General features: G+C 36.0%; 2 long non-coding RNA genes across 2 annotated transcripts; both read right to left on the reverse strand.

The window, feature by feature from the left end:
• Positions 1–379: 379 nt before the first annotated feature.
• Positions 380–2,174, reverse strand: LOC113470271. Its single transcript, XR_003393383.1, has 2 exons — positions 1,920–2,174; positions 380–893 (listed from the first exon to the last, which is right to left on the reverse strand). It is a non-coding gene; the product is annotated as an uncharacterized LOC113470271 (long non-coding RNA).
• Positions 2,175–8,356: 6,182 nt separating this feature from the next.
• Positions 8,357–12,185, reverse strand: LOC113470272. The gene is made up of 2 exons (XR_003393384.1): positions 12,098–12,185; positions 8,357–9,924 (listed from the first exon to the last, which is right to left on the reverse strand). It is a non-coding gene; the product is annotated as an uncharacterized LOC113470272 (long non-coding RNA).
• Positions 12,186–17,988: the final 5,803 nt, after the last annotated feature.

The following is a 17,988-nucleotide window of genomic DNA, read 5'->3' on the forward strand; positions in this document are numbered from 1 at the left end:
TTTTTAAATGATAAAATTATGTAAAAAAAAAGACAACAGTGGGATTCGAACCCCCACCCCACCCGCTCATCAGTTAGTCAGAGATCACACTTCTCTTTCGATAGGTCCATCAGTAATAGGAAAAAGAGACCTCTTTTATTCCCTAATTGCCTATTGGAACAGGCCAGGAAAAACTGAAATCTAGGAAGATCGGGATAACTTATATGGAATTCAATCATAAAATAATAAAAAAATATTAAAGTTAACGAGGATAATAATACTAATAATAATATTGAGACTACAATGAAAGACAAAAGAAGAACTGGATGATGGTCAGTGCATCACATATGAAATGATATTATTGACGGATAGCGCATACAATAATACAACACAGAAATATATGGTACGAAGGAATTTATTTCGGCGTAACAGAGGGAGCTGAAAAGAAAAATAAAAAAGACTGGTTTGGTAGAGTTCCACGAATTACAAAGTCATTATTGGGAACTGGTTTATAAAGTGCTAATTTATGTCTCCGAGATTCATCAGTGTCATGGTTGATTTTGTCTGTCAGAAGCGTCATAGTCAGTCGCGACTCATATTTTTCTCGTATTGTCACCAAAAAAACTTTAACACTTCCATAAAAAATGCAGGAGTAAAACATGATAAAAAATGTACCATCAATTCTAAGTTGTATTGTGGTCTTTTAATTGTAGGTCCCTTTTTAAAATTTTATAATGGGCTCTGGTTCTTACTATGCGTACGTACTTTAGGTTATCTTATTGAGTCACCTATACAATAAGTTATTCAAATTACACCAAACGGTCTAATTGGTACTACTAGCTTTTAATCGAATTTGGTAGAAATATTCAAAACAAAGGATATTTTCTTTATCATTATATTTGGCCCCATTGGACCTTCAGGCTATCTTTGGGATAATTCCTGAAAGGGACATGTGCCTCTGGCTTACTCTCTTCATGAGGCAACATTGTAATGTTCGAGTATTTCCAATACTACGAGAAAAAGAACACTGAACACATTCAAAGAATGGTTCATAAAAAAAAGCTGACAAAGTCAAGTTTACGAGTATCGATAGAGAAGTACATCACGACACATTCATAGAAGTTCTGTTTCACATTATTTAGATTGCATTAGGATTTTTATGCTAGCAAAAAATAAAAACAGCGGAATGATACATATGATGGGTCCCCTCTACCTGGATCGAAATGTCTCGTACAATGCTTTAGGTGTTAAAAGAATTCAATCATAAAATAATAAAAAAATATTAAAGTTAACGAGGATAATAATACTAATAATAATATTGAGACTACAATGAAAGACAAAAGAAGAACTGGATGATGGTCAGTGCATCACATATGAAATGATATTATTGACGGATAGCGCATACAATAATACAACACAGAAATATATGGTACGAAGGAATTTATTTCGGCGTAACAGAGGGAGCTGAAAAGAAAAATAAAAAAGACTGGTTTGGTAGAGTTCCACGAATTACAAAGTCATTATTGGGAACTGGTTTATAAAGTGCTAATTTATGTCTCCGAGATTCATCAGTGTCATGGTTGATTTTGTCTGTCAGAAGCGTCATAGTCAGTCGCGACTCATATTTTTCTCGTATTGTCACCAAAAAAACTTTAACACTTCCATAAAAAATGCAGGAGTAAAACATGATAAAAAATGTACCATCAATTCTAAGTTGTATTGTGGTCTTTTAATTGTAGGTCCCTTTTTAAAATTTTATAATGGGCTCTGGTTCTTACTATGCGTACGTACTTTAGGTTATCTTATTGAGTCACCTATACAATAAGTTATTCAAATTACACCAAACGGTCTAATTGGTACTACTAGCTTTTAATCGAATTTGGTAGAAATATTCAAAACAAAGGATATTTTCTTTATCATTATATTTGGCCCCATTGGACCTTCAGGCTAAGAAAGGCTTACAATTTACTGATTACAATGAAATACCTATTAATGTTCCTGTTTCGTAACAACAATTCAACATTGTGCAGATCGACTTCATTTTGTTTATAAGAAATATGGCTGTGAGGCATCATCTGTCTTTACCAAGTGATCCGCCACTAGTTAGAACTAGCGTCCATGTTAACATGCCCATATGGATTGTGTGAGTGGAATATCATCAATATACTTCTCCAGTCTTTGATGAATAGTTCATTGAATCGACTTCATTTTGTTTATAAGAAATATGGCTGTAAGGCATCATCTGTCTTTACCAAGTCATCCGCCACTAGTTAAAACTAGCGTCCATGTTAACATGCCCATATGGATTGTGTGAGTGGAATATCATCAATATACTTCTCCAGTCTTTGATGAATAGTTCATTGGCGAATACGAATTGAAGCCCGCCGGGCTCAGTCTATGAAACTTGGCAAAGAGCTTTGTATCCTTTTAGGTGAATAACTTTTCATTGTGTCCACTGAGTTCTAAATTCATCCGGGTTTAACCATGTGACATTGCCTTCGTTCTGTGTTTGTTTCTGGAATTCTGCTTACGGCAACTTTGGGACTTATTTTTATGTTAAGGCGGTTTCTTCTTGATCCAAAACTTTGGGACTTGATAGTAAAAACATTCGATGACATTGGATTGATTGAATAACGCTTCGATTGTTGAACTTGAGATCAGGGTTGAGTATTTCTGTCCAAAAAGAACTCTTCGTATCCTTGAGTTTTGGAGTTCTTTGAAAACCAAATCGTGTTAAAACCAGATGGAGTACGTGGGCTTTTTTCACTAAATTTACCTTACGCCTTCCCCTTTTACCCCTTTACGGGGCCCAAGGGGTTTTTTATACAGAAAAGGGGAAGGTATAACCAGAAAAGGGGAAGTTAAGTGAGTAGAGCCCATAGAAATTATGCAGATCTAACAGGCAATTAGGAAACAAAAAGGGTCTCTTTTTCCTTGATATTACCGAGGGACCTATAAAAAGAGACCCCTTTTATTTCCTAATTGCCTATTGGAACAGGCGAGGAAAAACTGAAATCTAGGAAGATCCGGATAACTTATATGGGTCCTATTCACTGAATTTCCCCTTTTCTGGTAACACCTTCCCCTTTTCTTGATAAAGGGGAACGCGGAAGCAAAATTTAGTGAATAGGGCCCATCTGGTGTATACCACATTTGGTTTTCCGAGCATTTCTAATAGGAAATTAGGAAATAAAAGGGGTCTCTTTCGATAGGTCCATCAGTAATACTATGGAAAAAGAGACCTCTTTTATTCCCTAATTGCCTATTGGAACAGGCCAGGAAAAACTGAAATCTAGGAAGATCTGGATAACTTATATGGGTCCTATTCACTGAACTTCCCCTTTTCTGGTTACACCTTCCCCTTTTCCAGATAAATTTCCCCTTTTCTGGTTACACCTTCCCCTTTTCTTGATAAAGGGGAAAGCGTAAGCCAAATTTAGTGAATAGGGCCCATCTGGTGTATACGAGATTTGGTTTTCCCAGAGCATCTAATAGGAAATTATGTTAAGGCGGTTTCTTCTTGATCCAAAACTTTGGGACTTGATAGTAAAAACTTTTGATGACATTGAATTGATTGAATAACGCTTCGATTGTTGAACTTGAGATCAGGGTTGAGTATTTCTGTCCAAAAAGAACTCTTCGTATCCTTGAGTTTTGTATCTCAGATAGGCTATAGTTTTTTCTATCCAAAGTGGTTCATTTTGAACTACATAACTAAATCAGACATGTATCCAGAATGGATTTACTCTAGTGTTACCGATTCCAGAACCTACAAACATGAGCGGATTAGCAAGTCTAGGATAATGTTGCTACATTAGAGGCCAGTCATCCCATCGTTATATACATGAAGGAGGTTAAAAAGTCACTCGCAGATTGAGGTCTAGGGCTCCTTTATTTATACACATACGTAAATATCTCAGTTCAATTTTTGTTGTACCATTTTGAATAGGCAATTAGGAAATAAAGGAGGTCTATCAACCAATTCCCCCCCATTTTATGGGTTCTGGTATTTCAAAGATCACAGGTTTTTCTTTCCTTCTAAATGGGCTCCGTTCACGAAATTTCGACAGCATATTTTTTACCATTTTAGGGGCCCGCTAACAAAATTTAGTTTACGTATTCGAACTGATCGCACTTAGGAGCCCGTTTCCTTTGATTCATGGAGTCCGTTGACGATTTCTTTTACTTTCCTTATTTTTTGTCTTTGTTCAGAGTTTTGACCGATGAAATTATTTGATCCTGCAAATGTGATGAAAAAAATAATAAAAATACAAGACAACAAATGTTTTTCTAAATAATAGAACAGTGTGTTTATTTTCATTTCAGCAAATAGGTAGATAAGGTAGGTACATACTACACACCTAGACTTGTACAACGTGGTAAGAAAATTGGCCGGGACCACAATCTGAAGTAATGCTTGGATTAAGTCAAACTAAAAGATTAAGCAACTTGATTAGATTGCTGGATTTTAGCCCGTCCTTCCTTTATTATTACGATAGTAATAATAAAAGGTACAGGGGACGGGCTATTGTATTCGCTTCGGTGTCGTCTGTCTGTCTGACCCCATAGAAGGACTTATCCAAACCTAGTCGACCTATATATCAAATTAAAGGTCTTTTTACCAGGAACATGAAAGTGGTGGTGCAAATTTTGTCCAGAAAACCATAAAGCCAAAAAACTGGTTTTGGGGGGATTTTTTTTTTACATTTTCTCACACTAACGAGCTCTGATCTTGAAGTTTGTCGCGAAGACCTATGAACTCAAAGCGAGAAAGTTTTAGATAGGTAACACTTCAGTCGATAATTTAAGACCGGTTTTAGCGTCACCTGTGTTAAGCGATTTTTTTTACATTTTCTCACAAACTTCAAGATCAGAGCTCGTTATCTGATCTTGAAGTTTGTCGCGAAGACCTATGAACTCAAAGCGAGAAAGTTTTAGATAACACTTCAGTCGATAATTTAAGACCGGTTTTAGCGTCACCTGTGTTAAGCTACGCCGAGAAAGGCCAATAAATGGATGGGTGACTTAAACATTATATTGGGAATAAAGAGGAACGGGCTCTAGTCTTGATTTTAAATCATTACATGAAAGTAAAATCAAATCAAGAAGAATAATAATAATAAACTGAATATTAAACAAATTAGGTAGGTACATAGGTACTGATTTTCTTTAATCACTACGGGCTAAAAAATTCCCGGAGGGACGGGCCCTGCTTGTTCAACTTTTGAGCAATCATAAAAAAGAATTTTGGCCACGGAGGCTACTTGAAAATCTACAATTTTGTTAGACAATGGAAACTTAATAGTCCCAAAGACACATAGTAAAATCTTGGTAATCATAGCTTTTACAAAACAGAAGTATAAACAGAACAGAAGAATTAAAACAACGATTAAACACTGAAATTCCTGTGGTGCTATAAATCAAATCTTCTGTTTATCTAGCGTGGCCCTACCTCCTGATTTTATCAGGCGCAGAAAGGAAGCAAGTCTAAGCTGTTGGTGCCTAATAATTGCTGGTTTCGGCACAATCAGGAGTGAATATACTACAAGGGTTATAAAATTATAGTTTCAATTTTTTAAACGTGAAAAAATATCTAGTATTTAACACTCTTTAGTCTCATCGAAAAACAAGGATGAAAGAAGAATATTTACCTACATATAATTTGGAAATCTTGGGTTAGTTTACTTTCATTTTCTCTTTAATAGAAGAATATGGCATTAGTGGCCTTTTAGACCTTTCTGATTGATAAAGAAAGTCCCAACTTATACCATTCAGTAATAAGCCCAAGGCGGTGTTTTCATAAGATACAATATCGGACGGTACAACACATTTCATGTCGTATTGTTAATGCCGCCTTAGTTTAGATTTCAGAACAAGTTTGCTAACATGGACGGGAGCGGGGGTAATGTTGCCCGATTTGGTATTGTTTTCATTAATTTCATTGTTAATGGATATTTTGGCAACTTGAATTTTGACTCGAATCAAAGCCGGAACGCCCGGGACTTCAGAAGTGGAAAATTCAATTCAACATTTTTATGAAACAAGCCATCATTACAAAATGAGAGCACTTTGCAATGCTTTCCCTACCTCTGCTGATTCCGCGTATACGTAGTGAATTTTGGCCCATAAACCGCAATAGACCGCGTCTAATTTACAAGTCTTTGGGATACTTCCTGAAAGGGACATGTGCCTCTGGCTTACTCTCTTCATGAGGCAACATTGTAATGTTCGAGTATTTCCAATACTACTAGAAAAAGAACACTGAACACATTCAAAGAATAGTTCATAAAAAAAGCTGACAAAGTCAAGTTTACGAGTATCGATAGAGAAGTACATCACGATACATTCATAGAAGTTCTGTTTCACATTATTTAGATTGCATTAGGATTTTTATGCTAGCAAAAAATAAAACAGCGGAATGATACATATGATGGGTCCCCTCTACCTGGATCGAAATGTCTCGTACAATGCTTTAGGTGTTAAAAGAATTCAATCAACCTGACCCAAAATGTAATTCTAACACCTGCTGAATCATCTCTCTGTGAAGAATTGATTTCTAGGTGTCATGTTTAAGAGGAGATGAAACAAAAGATGTCCAACTTGCTGGATTAGTAGAAAGTTCATGGGTCACAGGATTATTCCGAGGTGACAGTAAATAAAGCTCTACTGACACTTATTATGTATTAGAGATATTTAAAAAGAGGAAATGGGATTTTCAATTATTTTGATAATAAAGTATTTTGATTGTTCGAACTTGATAATTACGTCTTTGTTTATTTAATTTTGGACCTCAAAAGAGCCTCCAAAAATCTCACGAAATTTCGTTCGTGTGTTTGAAATTTTTGCCAAATTTCATCCGAATCGGATTGAGCTTTCCACCGCTGTTCTGTTGGAAATTTTAGCTGAAAAGTTGAGGAGAAGGAATATCGTAAGGAGTTTCGGGGTCTCTTCACTTCTTCCCTAATTTTTCTTCCTAGATCAAGTCTCTCCCCCAACCCTCGTGTTATCTGTCTCCCTTTCCACCGCTGTTCTGTTGGAAATTTTAGCTGAAAAGTTGAGGAGAAGGAATTTCGTAAGGAGTTTCGGGGTCTCTTCACTTCTTCCCTAATTTTTCTTCCTAGATCAAGTCTCTCCCCCAACCCTCGTGTTATCTGTCTCATACCTCCCGGCTTTTCAAGATATGATAGATGTTCCCCCTTATTCCCTACCTTTGGTCTTCCCCTCTCCCTCATTCTTATCTTCCTTAGTTATGTCATTAGGGACACCTAACTTCAAGAGTAGGTCATTTTGACTTCTTCCTCTAATGTGTGTCAGCTGATGTTGATACAGAATATTCTCACCTGTTAAATATCACGGATGAGAAGCACATTTCCCTCGTTTTTCATTTTGATAGAGAGATCTGTAACTACACATTTCCTTTTAAAAGTTCCTTTCTTTTCTAAAACTGTAACTACTCAGGTCTTATTGTCTCGAAACCGAAGAGAGGGAGGATAGGAGAAACCCATCCGCTCCGAGAATGAACCTTATCTGTTTAGTAAAGTTCGCCCCGGGAGGGAATCGAACCCACGACCTATCGCTTACAAGGACGCTACCCTCCAAGCCATTTAGGCTGGTTATTCTTCTTCGTATTTTGAGAAAATTACAAAGCGACGAACGACGAGAACATACGAGTACACTGGCGAATATCCCAGCCCCGCAGCGAGTGAAAATTTCGGAGAACGAAACGCCCAAACAAAGGAAGTCTCTGCTGAAATTCGAGGAACAGGACCCATAGAAATGAGGAGAAAATAGGCCTCCTTTATTTAATTGCCGAAATGGTCAACACGACACTGATATGGTGAATGGGACCTGAAATAGAGGAGGTCACAGGCAAAAATCTGAAAATAGGACCCACAGTAATACAGAAGAGGAGAAATATCTCAGCGATTGAGGATAGGTACGAAAAGTTTAATGGAAATAAAATTAAAAATAATATTCATGTTATACATATGTAGATAATGAACGACTGTCAAAGATGATCGCAAATTTAGATAAATATCTCAGCGATTGAGGATAGGTACAAAAAGTTTAATGGAAATAAAATTAAAAATAATATTCATGTTATACATATGTAGATAATGAACGACTGTCAAAGATGATCGCAAATTTAAAAGATACCTACATATTAAGTACTTTTTTTACCTATACCATTCAAATTGAAAGGATGGAACATGATCAATGAATCTTGTACAACTTTCTTGTTTATTTCTCATAACATTTATGTATGCTAGTAGTGAAACAGATTTAAATATTGACAATCTAATTCCGAACGAAAGATTTAAATATTGACTGATTTAATCCGGATGACATGAACTCATCATGATTTTACTTCATGTTAGCCGTAATAAAATGGATAGAAAATAGATCGATAACTTTGAAATATGTAAGTATATTCAAAATTAAGTCATTAGAAAATAAATAAATGCATGTACCTACTTATTTTAACGATGCACGCATAACGGCACAAGACATTCAATAGCTACATACCTACATACAGCTTGAGAACGTAAATGTTCTATGATGGGCTTTTAAGAAACTGCAACTTCAATGGGAAACATTTTAGAACGAACTTCGATCACCGATTATATTTGAATGTTTCGATTGATGGAAAAAGGATCTGTCCCTTTCAAGAATAGAAGTTTCTCCCTAACAAAACGATTTTCGTCTCATAAATCAAGAAACTGTCTAATTAGAACATCATTTGTCTCTTTAAAAGTGATTAGAACATCATTATAAAACAAATATAATTTACATAAATTTACAATTATACCTCTGACAAAAAATCACCAATAACTATAATACTTATCACTTTTTTTTTTACAATATCTACTAAATGGGATGCCACCAATCCGTTTCGGTAGGGTTCCCATCAACCTCCAAACTTTACACACTAAATCAGGCACATTTAGCAAGTAGGTAATTCCTATTAGTATTACTGATGTTCCCGGTAAGCTGTAATTTGTCAACTGTAAGGGACCCAATTTATACTACTAAGGCTAATATGGGTGAACATTAATTTAGTGCTTTTTTTTAAGAGGTTTGACAGAGGGAACTGTAACTGCTATGGTTTTATCGTCCCGAAATCAAAGAGAGAAGAAAGACAGGGTAGGAAAAAGCCAGCCGTTCCCGCCCCGGGCGGGAATCGAACCCGCGGCCTAGCGCTTACAAGGCAGATGCACTGCCAACTAAGCTAATTAGACTGGCAATTTAGTGCTCAATAAAACATTTGAAGCATTTATTTAGTTTTTTTTTATAATCTAATATAAACGTAGATAATATACCAACAAAAATAAACAATATTTATTTTCATTAAAAAAATATAAAAGTAAATAAATGTACCTATAAAGTATGTACAATATGTACATATAAGTTGATTTACAGGGATAATAATTTAATTAAAATAATTAACTAGATTGAACTCTACGCAAAAGATATTTTCAAATTTTTCATTAAGGATTCTAATAAATTGTAAGGTCAAAGAGCCGACGGGAATAGTCCTTCCAGACCACACCAGAGAAAAAGTTTAAGCTTCATTGAATGTTCAAATAAATCATTTACGAATGGAGGTAAACTTAAAGACTGCACAAAAATACCTTGGTGCATGGGATGATGTATGTAGGTAATAGTTTTAATATTTGTAATATTGTAAGTATTGATAAACTCACATTAAATTCTTGGATGATCATCGAATTTCAAGGAACGAAATCATAAAGTACCCTTAAATATACCTTCATGTTTAATTTTCATGAAAGTTAACGGATCAGGATCAGGTGCTATGGATTTTCTCTTCGAAAACTTGAAGAATAATAGATAATACTGACAGGACCAGAATCCCGAGAGCTGGTGTCACCTGAGGGTGAGGAGGGAATGTTTCTTCTCAACTGTCCACGCCAAGCAGTTTGGTTCCTACAACAACACAAACAAACAAACAAACAAAGGAATAAATTAATATCTTTGCACTTAATCGCAAAAATTTTGTACGGACCATTTGGCAACATTATTGTGTACTTCAGTTGTCGTCTTATCACGAAATAAAATTGAATGTGCATTGAAAAATGTCCCACAAGTCCTCAAACGTCCCACAAACACCCAACAACCCTCACAGAAACGCATACCTCCACATATTCTCTCCCCAAAGTTTCTAAATCTTTCTCTCAACTTTCTCCCCTACCCAATTTCTTTTTTTTACGGAACAGATTTTGGGCAGTTCATTTCATCAAACCGATGTGCACATTGTCTCTCTAAGCACTCCCATCTATCAAACTGATAGCTTGTCGCAAATTACCCTCATATATCTTAGGAGATGTGTTTCCCATTGAAGCCTACTGGTGTTTATCGCATATTAAGTGTTGCATGCGTAACACATGGTATGCACGTATGTGGTCACTTCTCATACAAATTCTCTTTCTCCACATTTCCTATTCTTTTTTCATCACAACAAATTAAACTTAGGTCACAAAAGCTACTTTTGAAATATCGAAAGACAGCAGATCAAATGTGAAAATATTTGGAAAACACAATGAACAATATTGATAACTGATGGGTTCGTTGGTGAAACAGATTCTTCTTTCGTCTACAAACATCCCGAAAACTTTGCAAAGTGAAAAACCACAAGGTAAGAACAAAACAGAAAAGAAAGATTTCTTATGTTGGAAAATCAAACAAACCGAAAAGTTGAAAGTTTACTTGACGTAATACTACTAAGAAGGAGAACCCTATAACCTATTTAGTCCTGCCTTGTGGGAACACTGACTCAGGAACAGTCTTCAACAAAGTTCCTTGAATTTATTTTCAGGTGACAAAACACTGCTATTACGATGCATCCCACAACTTTATAGTAGATTTAACGATATTATACATGGATTTTCAATCTGGACTAGGACTCTACTTCCCCAACACGGTGAGGTTTTTGAGATATTCAAGTACGTCAACAATGCCAATGAACACCGAAGAGTTTTCAACAAAACAGGAGGTTTTCTTTGAACAGAGAAAATTAACTTTCAAAACTCAGTATAAATGCCTGCTATTTTTCGCACAGGAAATCATAACATGCTTAAAAACATAAGAAAGCTGTGGTAAGGAGAAAACTTTGAACTTTCCAAATCAATGTGGATAGTTCATAATTCTATACCTGTCAAAGAAGACTACCTTGAAGAAATGATAACCGAAGCTTTACAACTATACATAATAAGAACCAGAGGAAAACATTTCAACACCGACAGCTGATAGACATTAGAAAACTAACCAAAGAGGATCATGAATTTACCAATTTTCCTGATTTGACTTCAGGAGCCCTATACTAAAGGGACGGCTCACTTTGAACTTTTAACCGTCTATGAACAACGAGAAGATGAGAACTGTTACCCAAGATAATCAGGAGAGCTAGCATAAGAAATGGTGACCAAGTGAACTAAACAAAAGGGCAATTTTAAATGGAGAATAAAACAACTTATGTTAGTAAGAACACTCGGTATTATTCTAAAAGCAGGGAAAAGAAGAAAGACTCTACAAAGGATTTGTCAACAAGGAAAAAGTCTTAAAAGATCTCACCACTCCAGAGTTCATTTTATTATTAATTTTTACGAGAGGCAAAAAACGAAGGCAAGAATTATTCTGAACATGAAAATATACAAGAAGTTAAGCTGATAAAGTCACGTGACATGGGGGAAGGGGGTGTTGTACAACCACGGGGATTAGGACACTAATGTTTACTTCATTACCTGGGATTAAGTTTTGGGAGAAATATTCACGATTCAAAGTCCCCCTTTCCCACGCTTCCCTCCTGTCAGTTAATCTGGCACTTTTTACCTACACATAACGTTCAGTAGCCCACGTGAGAAAAGGGTGTTTACTTTGTTTTAGTCTCAGACTTCTTTGGGATTTCAACAACAAACGTGCTATATTCTAATAAAAATTGTGCTTCATGCAAGATAATTTAATTAAGAAGTCGAATTGTTTTGACACCTACATAGGAAATAACTTTTTGACGAGGTATTGTTAACAGTAGCTTTAGTACTAGGCTTCATATTTCCCACTTGTTAATAAATTCCAAACAACTTACAATCAGTAGGGTACTTACCACTGAATCCTAATTCTTGCTGTTGGACTTTGCCGAATTCTGCCACTTCATCCTGATGAGGTTCATTCACCTGCAACAATGAAATACAGAGAATTTTCAATACAACAGTGATAGAGTGAATGTAAACTTTGTAGAATGCAGCCTGAAAGTTGTGCAAAAATTAGAATTTTGAAAGTTATTGGATTTATCATCTCATTCTCCAGCTCATTTTAGTGTTTTATTTCGAGACAAAGAGTAAAAGAATTTTCTCCATTTTGAAGGACTTTAGATACACGTCAGAAGTCACCATAAATCTACAAGAATAGACGATATACCGACTACTTTAATAGTTATTTGACTCGTGCTTGATTCGCAAGGTATACACAAAATGGATGCTCATACAATGAACAAATTAAATGGTATGTTTTCTTCACATTTAATAGCCATGGTCAAATAGTCACATAGCTTCACATAGCCGAGTTATATCACCATGACAACTTGTTATCTACAGAAGATATAAACCATCATCATGAACGTAACACAAATCATCTTTAAAATTGACAAGCTTCTGTCTTTAGACTGACAGTAGCTTTTGTTTTGATTCGTGAGCTGATTTGTTTCGTCTGTTTCCTGAGGATATTTCCAGATGAAGCTAGTCTGGTTGTTCAAACAACCCAATAAATTGATATCTAGTCCATTTTCCGTTCATTTTACGAGGGAAGATTTGAGTAAAATTTCAGAAGAATAACGGCCTATGTGAAATGATTTTGCCTCAGGACAGGGTGTCCCCTTTCAGTTCCGTGTGACCCGTGCGATACACCTGTTGAGCGTGATTTTTGACTGTCTAATTAGGAAGTCAACCGATTACCCAACATTTTGTTTTGTAACATTACAGTGTACTTTCCTGCTTTCAGAGATACTTTGAAATTTAAACAATGAGTGCATGCTAATAGTTCACTAAGTAATTCAGAAGTCCCGTCCTTGTAATTTTGCATGCAAAGTAATAATAATAATAAGTTCATTGTTAACATTCAGAATCCTTTACAGACTTTTCTTTATATTCTTTATAAATTATAATATCCCTCTAAGTACAGTAAGAAGTGAAAGGTTTCATGTAAAAGGGCCTATGTGTAAGAAAACATGATTCTGGGATAAATTTCCACATCATTGTATTAAAATGTCTCTCCTGAAAAGTAGCAAAAATCACATAGGCCGTTCTTCTTGGGAACAATTCATTTGAATTTGAACCACATCAATGGCAGTTTCCCTCTCAACTAGTAAATGAGTAGGTACCTATGTACATATATAATACTAGGTGTTGTGGTTCTGGAGATAGAGCGATCAGTGTGTGAAATGTGAATGAGTGAATGGATCTTGATTTTATAATATAAGATTATGCACCAAATTATAAATGTTGAGTTTTTTTTTCCATGTCAAGTTTTATTTCTGAGGACTTTGTAATCGTGAAAAACTAATGAGACAACTATACATAAATCTTCTTTTGATCTGTTACATAAGTCCTTGTACTTCATGATGTATCAACACAAAGTAGTCACTGGCTGATGTCTCACGAGCAAGTTTTCATTATCAAAAGCAAAAATTATGAAAAAGCTATTTCGAACATCCAAGTCTCTGACGTTTCTGCATCTGAACATTGTTGATTCATAAATCAATAACCCCAAGTGACTTGACGTGTTGAATCTGATTTCCGGTGTGCATTACGAGTTCTTAGACCTAGTTGATCTTATCTGTCTAGAAGTCTCGTAGAGTCCACGACCACAAGGCAGATACTGAGGAACGATGCTAAATTTATTGTTCCAACGAAATGTCCACGGATAAAATTATTCGTGAACCACTAAAAACTAAAATTTAAATCCATTCAGTCAAATACGGTATGACCAAACCAAGTTATCAGGTTCAAAAAAGTAAGAAAAAAAAATATAGATACCTAAAAAAATATTTTCTTTTATAGATGAACATACAAATTTACAAAATGTTAACATGATACAAAAAAATAAAAATCCAGATATTTCTTCTGGGTTCCTGAGGTGTCACAATGAATGATAATTATAAGTACTCCAGTTTCTCGGATGTGGGTAATAACGACTATATCCAGCAGTTGCATTTCGCATGCAAGAAGTTGGCTGCATAATTGTGCATGCCAGTGGTGCTAACTGTCACACACACGGGGGTCATTGATAAAGTTTTAACAAATCTGTGGATGTAATGGAGAATGTGAATTTCACACGCAATGTTATCTGAGTACAGTACCATCGGGATTCTGGTATGGCAGTATCACCAAGTCTTGAACGGATGGTTCAAAAAAATCTGATTATTTCTTATCAGATTTTTTTGAAATCGAGATGACCTTTAAAATAAAAATATACATAAATGCATTATTGTATTGTTTCAGTTTCGCCACTTCAGTAAATTAATTATCAAACGGCTCTACCATTCAACCTCGGAACACACCTCTTTAACACATTTGCTAGAACGCCCAGAACACATTAGTTGCATATAATACTCGTATGTACATATCTCCTATAGGTAAAATATATTGTGAAGAAGTTGAAAATGGTCATCAAATTATTTCCAATTTAACTTGTAATAATGAGACCCAGAGAGGGTTTCAGCATCCTCGGACCATTAACGCAACTTCTCTCCAGCTGAGGTTAACATGATGGAATGGTCGTAAGTACTCTATATCTGCATGATTTATGATATGGCACATGTAATTAGCATTTAGCATCACCCGTAGCAATACAAACAGGCAACTCTGCGTTCAAATCCTTGTCGTGGATTTTTTATGTGCTTTTTTCTTTACTGGGTGATGTGTCGAAAATTTGGAATGAGTTTTCAGCATACAACTTGGACTGCGAGCTCTATGAGAAGACCCATTTTGACGAGACAATTTATAAGGAATACATATCCTAAATAAGCATGACACAATCTTGCTAGTAATTAAGGTAATCCAATATTTTGTTTCAAAATTGGGAATGAGTTTTCAGCATACAACTTGGACTGCGAGCTTTATGAGAAGACCCATTTTGACGAGACAATTTATAAGGAATACATATCCTAAATAAGCATGACACAATCTTGCTAGTAATTAAGGTAATACTTCATTTTCTAAGGGCAAAAATCAAAACCATATCAGTTCGACCATAAAAAAACATTAGAATCCTGAGTACAAAAGATGACCAACCATAACCATAAACATGGGCTGTGTCACAGCGCTGACCACTGGCTATCATTTGTTTTTACACCCAAGTCCATCTTGTATACAGGTTCTAATTAACAGGAACACAGGTAATTATTGTTTTATGATTATTGTTATTACTATAATTACATGGGATGCAAATGCGAGCACGGTGGGTCCCCAGTAAACTTTCGTGATGGAATGTGTTTTCCATTAGAAATCCGCAGAGTACTAAGCGGGATCCACAGTGCTTTGCTTCAATACTACTTGATGGGCAACACTTGGGTACATTTGAGCATTTAGGTACTATTAGATGTCTAATAGAGTGAATCAAGACCTGAGCGAGACAAAATTATCAGGACACGAGGTACACAATAGGGCTGCCTGAAAGATACCAACTCTATTTAAATAGGAAAAGGCTAGGAAGAAGAAGTACTTATTATGAAAAATGAAAACCCAAGGAGGACTACCCAAATATGCAGTTCATCACAACCTTGTAGTACATCGAAAATTCACAAAGTAGGTTCAATGAAATTGATAGTATACTTTACTACGCGGTCGGACCGAAAAACATGAGTTCCGAGAAATATTGTTAATGAAATTTATTTTGACATTGCCGGTTTCAAATCTGAGCTCGAGATTGAACCATTGAACCAGACAGAATCGGGACAAGTCAAGACAGATCAGAGAAATAACTTTATTAGAAGATTTATTGAAAACTTTAAAGCGGGTTTAGCGTTTGGAGTGGTATTGTGGTCATATGGCGGATCAAAGGAAAATGTCTGATGGGTCTGTCCTGCATACATATGTAATTATGTACAGATTATGTATCCCATAAAAGCCAGTAAATTAGTAACGTAGCTACCCTGTGCCTCAGGCAGCTCAGGCTACTGATTACTAAACAGAATGTGAGTTACCTTACTTACGAAAACAGAGTGCTCCTACAGAAAAAAAGCTTTAATTTTCATATTCGATTTATCTTCTTCCTCATCCTCTCTTTACCCATCCACCCTCTCTCACACTCTCGTTTATGTCGGAATATTTCGCGTACTCACAGCGATATTATAAAATTAAAATAAATATTCACAAAATAAACAGGAAACACCACAAAAAGAACTGAAGGAGAAGGAGGGGAGAAAATAAAAATTTGAACTTGACAACGAAGAAGGATAAGGGAGGGAGGGAGAGGAAGAAAGTGACATGGAGGGAGAGAAAAAGGATGGAGGCCACAAAAAGAACTGAAGGAGAAGGAGGGGAGGAAATAAAAATTTGAACTTGACAACGAAGAAGGATAAGGGAGGGAGGGAGAGGAAGAAAGTGACATGGAGGGAGAGAAAAAGGATGGAGACCAAGAATAACCTAAAACCTTTACATTTTACAGGAATAAATCAAAAAGCATCGATGTCGGGATATGTAATAAATATTATTTGGGACAAAGTTTTACTTGAATTTTACATCGTGCTCCTTCCCCCTAGCCTTTGGAAGTTTCAACCTCAGTATTGGGAGTTTTACCCTCGAAAAACCCCAAAAATGGCATGAAGAGAAATTTTAAATAGAAATGAGAATATTTTATACGTATAAATTCATAAAGGTCGGGTGATCCACTCGTTATCCTCATTTAATTACCTACATTGTTTCTATTCTCTGCTTGAGACTCAAAAGGAAAAGAATAACACACTCAAATATCTATCTACATATAAGTAGATGCAAATATTGATATTCGCAAAGAAAACCCTACATTTTTCCCAAAAAAGGAAAGCAATGAAGCAATGTGCTGACGCATTGACACCTGAGCTATAAATCAGCAGCGAGCTGATAGTTTCAGGATAGAAGCAAAGTCTTTTTCAGGAAGCTTTATTATGTTAATGCTGACTAGACGTTCATATACTGCTAGTAATATTCCGACTCAACTCATTGCTTGCTGATCTGAACGGAGGGAGCAGGAGGGCCTTTATCATATTTAAATTTCTATTAGCATTTCCCCTGTGTCGCTCTGTCTCCCACCCTGTCTTTATCACGCCTTTTCTTCTTCTTTCTTGCAGTAATATTTATGTACACCTAATAATACGTTTGTTTAGACTGCGTGAGTAAAGGGACTTTTCAGTCTCATTCTTGCAGTACCTCTAAACAAGGTATCTTCTATTCTACGAGTATTCTAATATTAACTTAAGTGATGAGTAGTTGAGTACACAAAACACATAGTGCACTGTTGATATCGGATAAACCCTAGAAAATGGTCATTTTACTTGAAAGCCAATAGAGCCGGAGCTGAGGTACATTTTTTCTACCTCATAAGGTACAAAATTTTCTTCCTATGGATCTGATGGGGGTTGGCGAGTACATTTCAAAAATATGAGTCTTAGTGGCCAAACCGGGGGCTTTATCCCTGGGGAAGAGGGTAAAAATCGCAAAACGGGGCACAAATTTACCTCATAAGGTACATGGCTGGAATTGATGTCAACAGACGCGGAAAGGTCTCCTGATTCCAAAAATACTCAACTAAGACGGTTTACTGGGGGCTTTCCCCAACTAAGACGGCTTTGAAAGGTCCCAAACGGGGCCAAAATTTACCTCATAAGGTACATGGCTGGAACTGGTGCCAAAAGACGCGAAATGGTCTCCTGATTCCAAATATACCCAACTAAGACGGTTTTCCGGGAGCTTTCCCCAACTAAGACGACTTTGATTCCAAATATACCCAACTAAGACGGGT

The sequence above is a fragment of the Diaphorina citri genome, unplaced genomic scaffold, assembly GCF_000475195.1.
Source record: "Diaphorina citri unplaced genomic scaffold, Diaci psyllid genome assembly version 1.1 scaffold1480, whole genome shotgun sequence".
NCBI lineage: Eukaryota > Metazoa > Arthropoda > Insecta > Hemiptera > Psyllidae > Diaphorina > Diaphorina citri.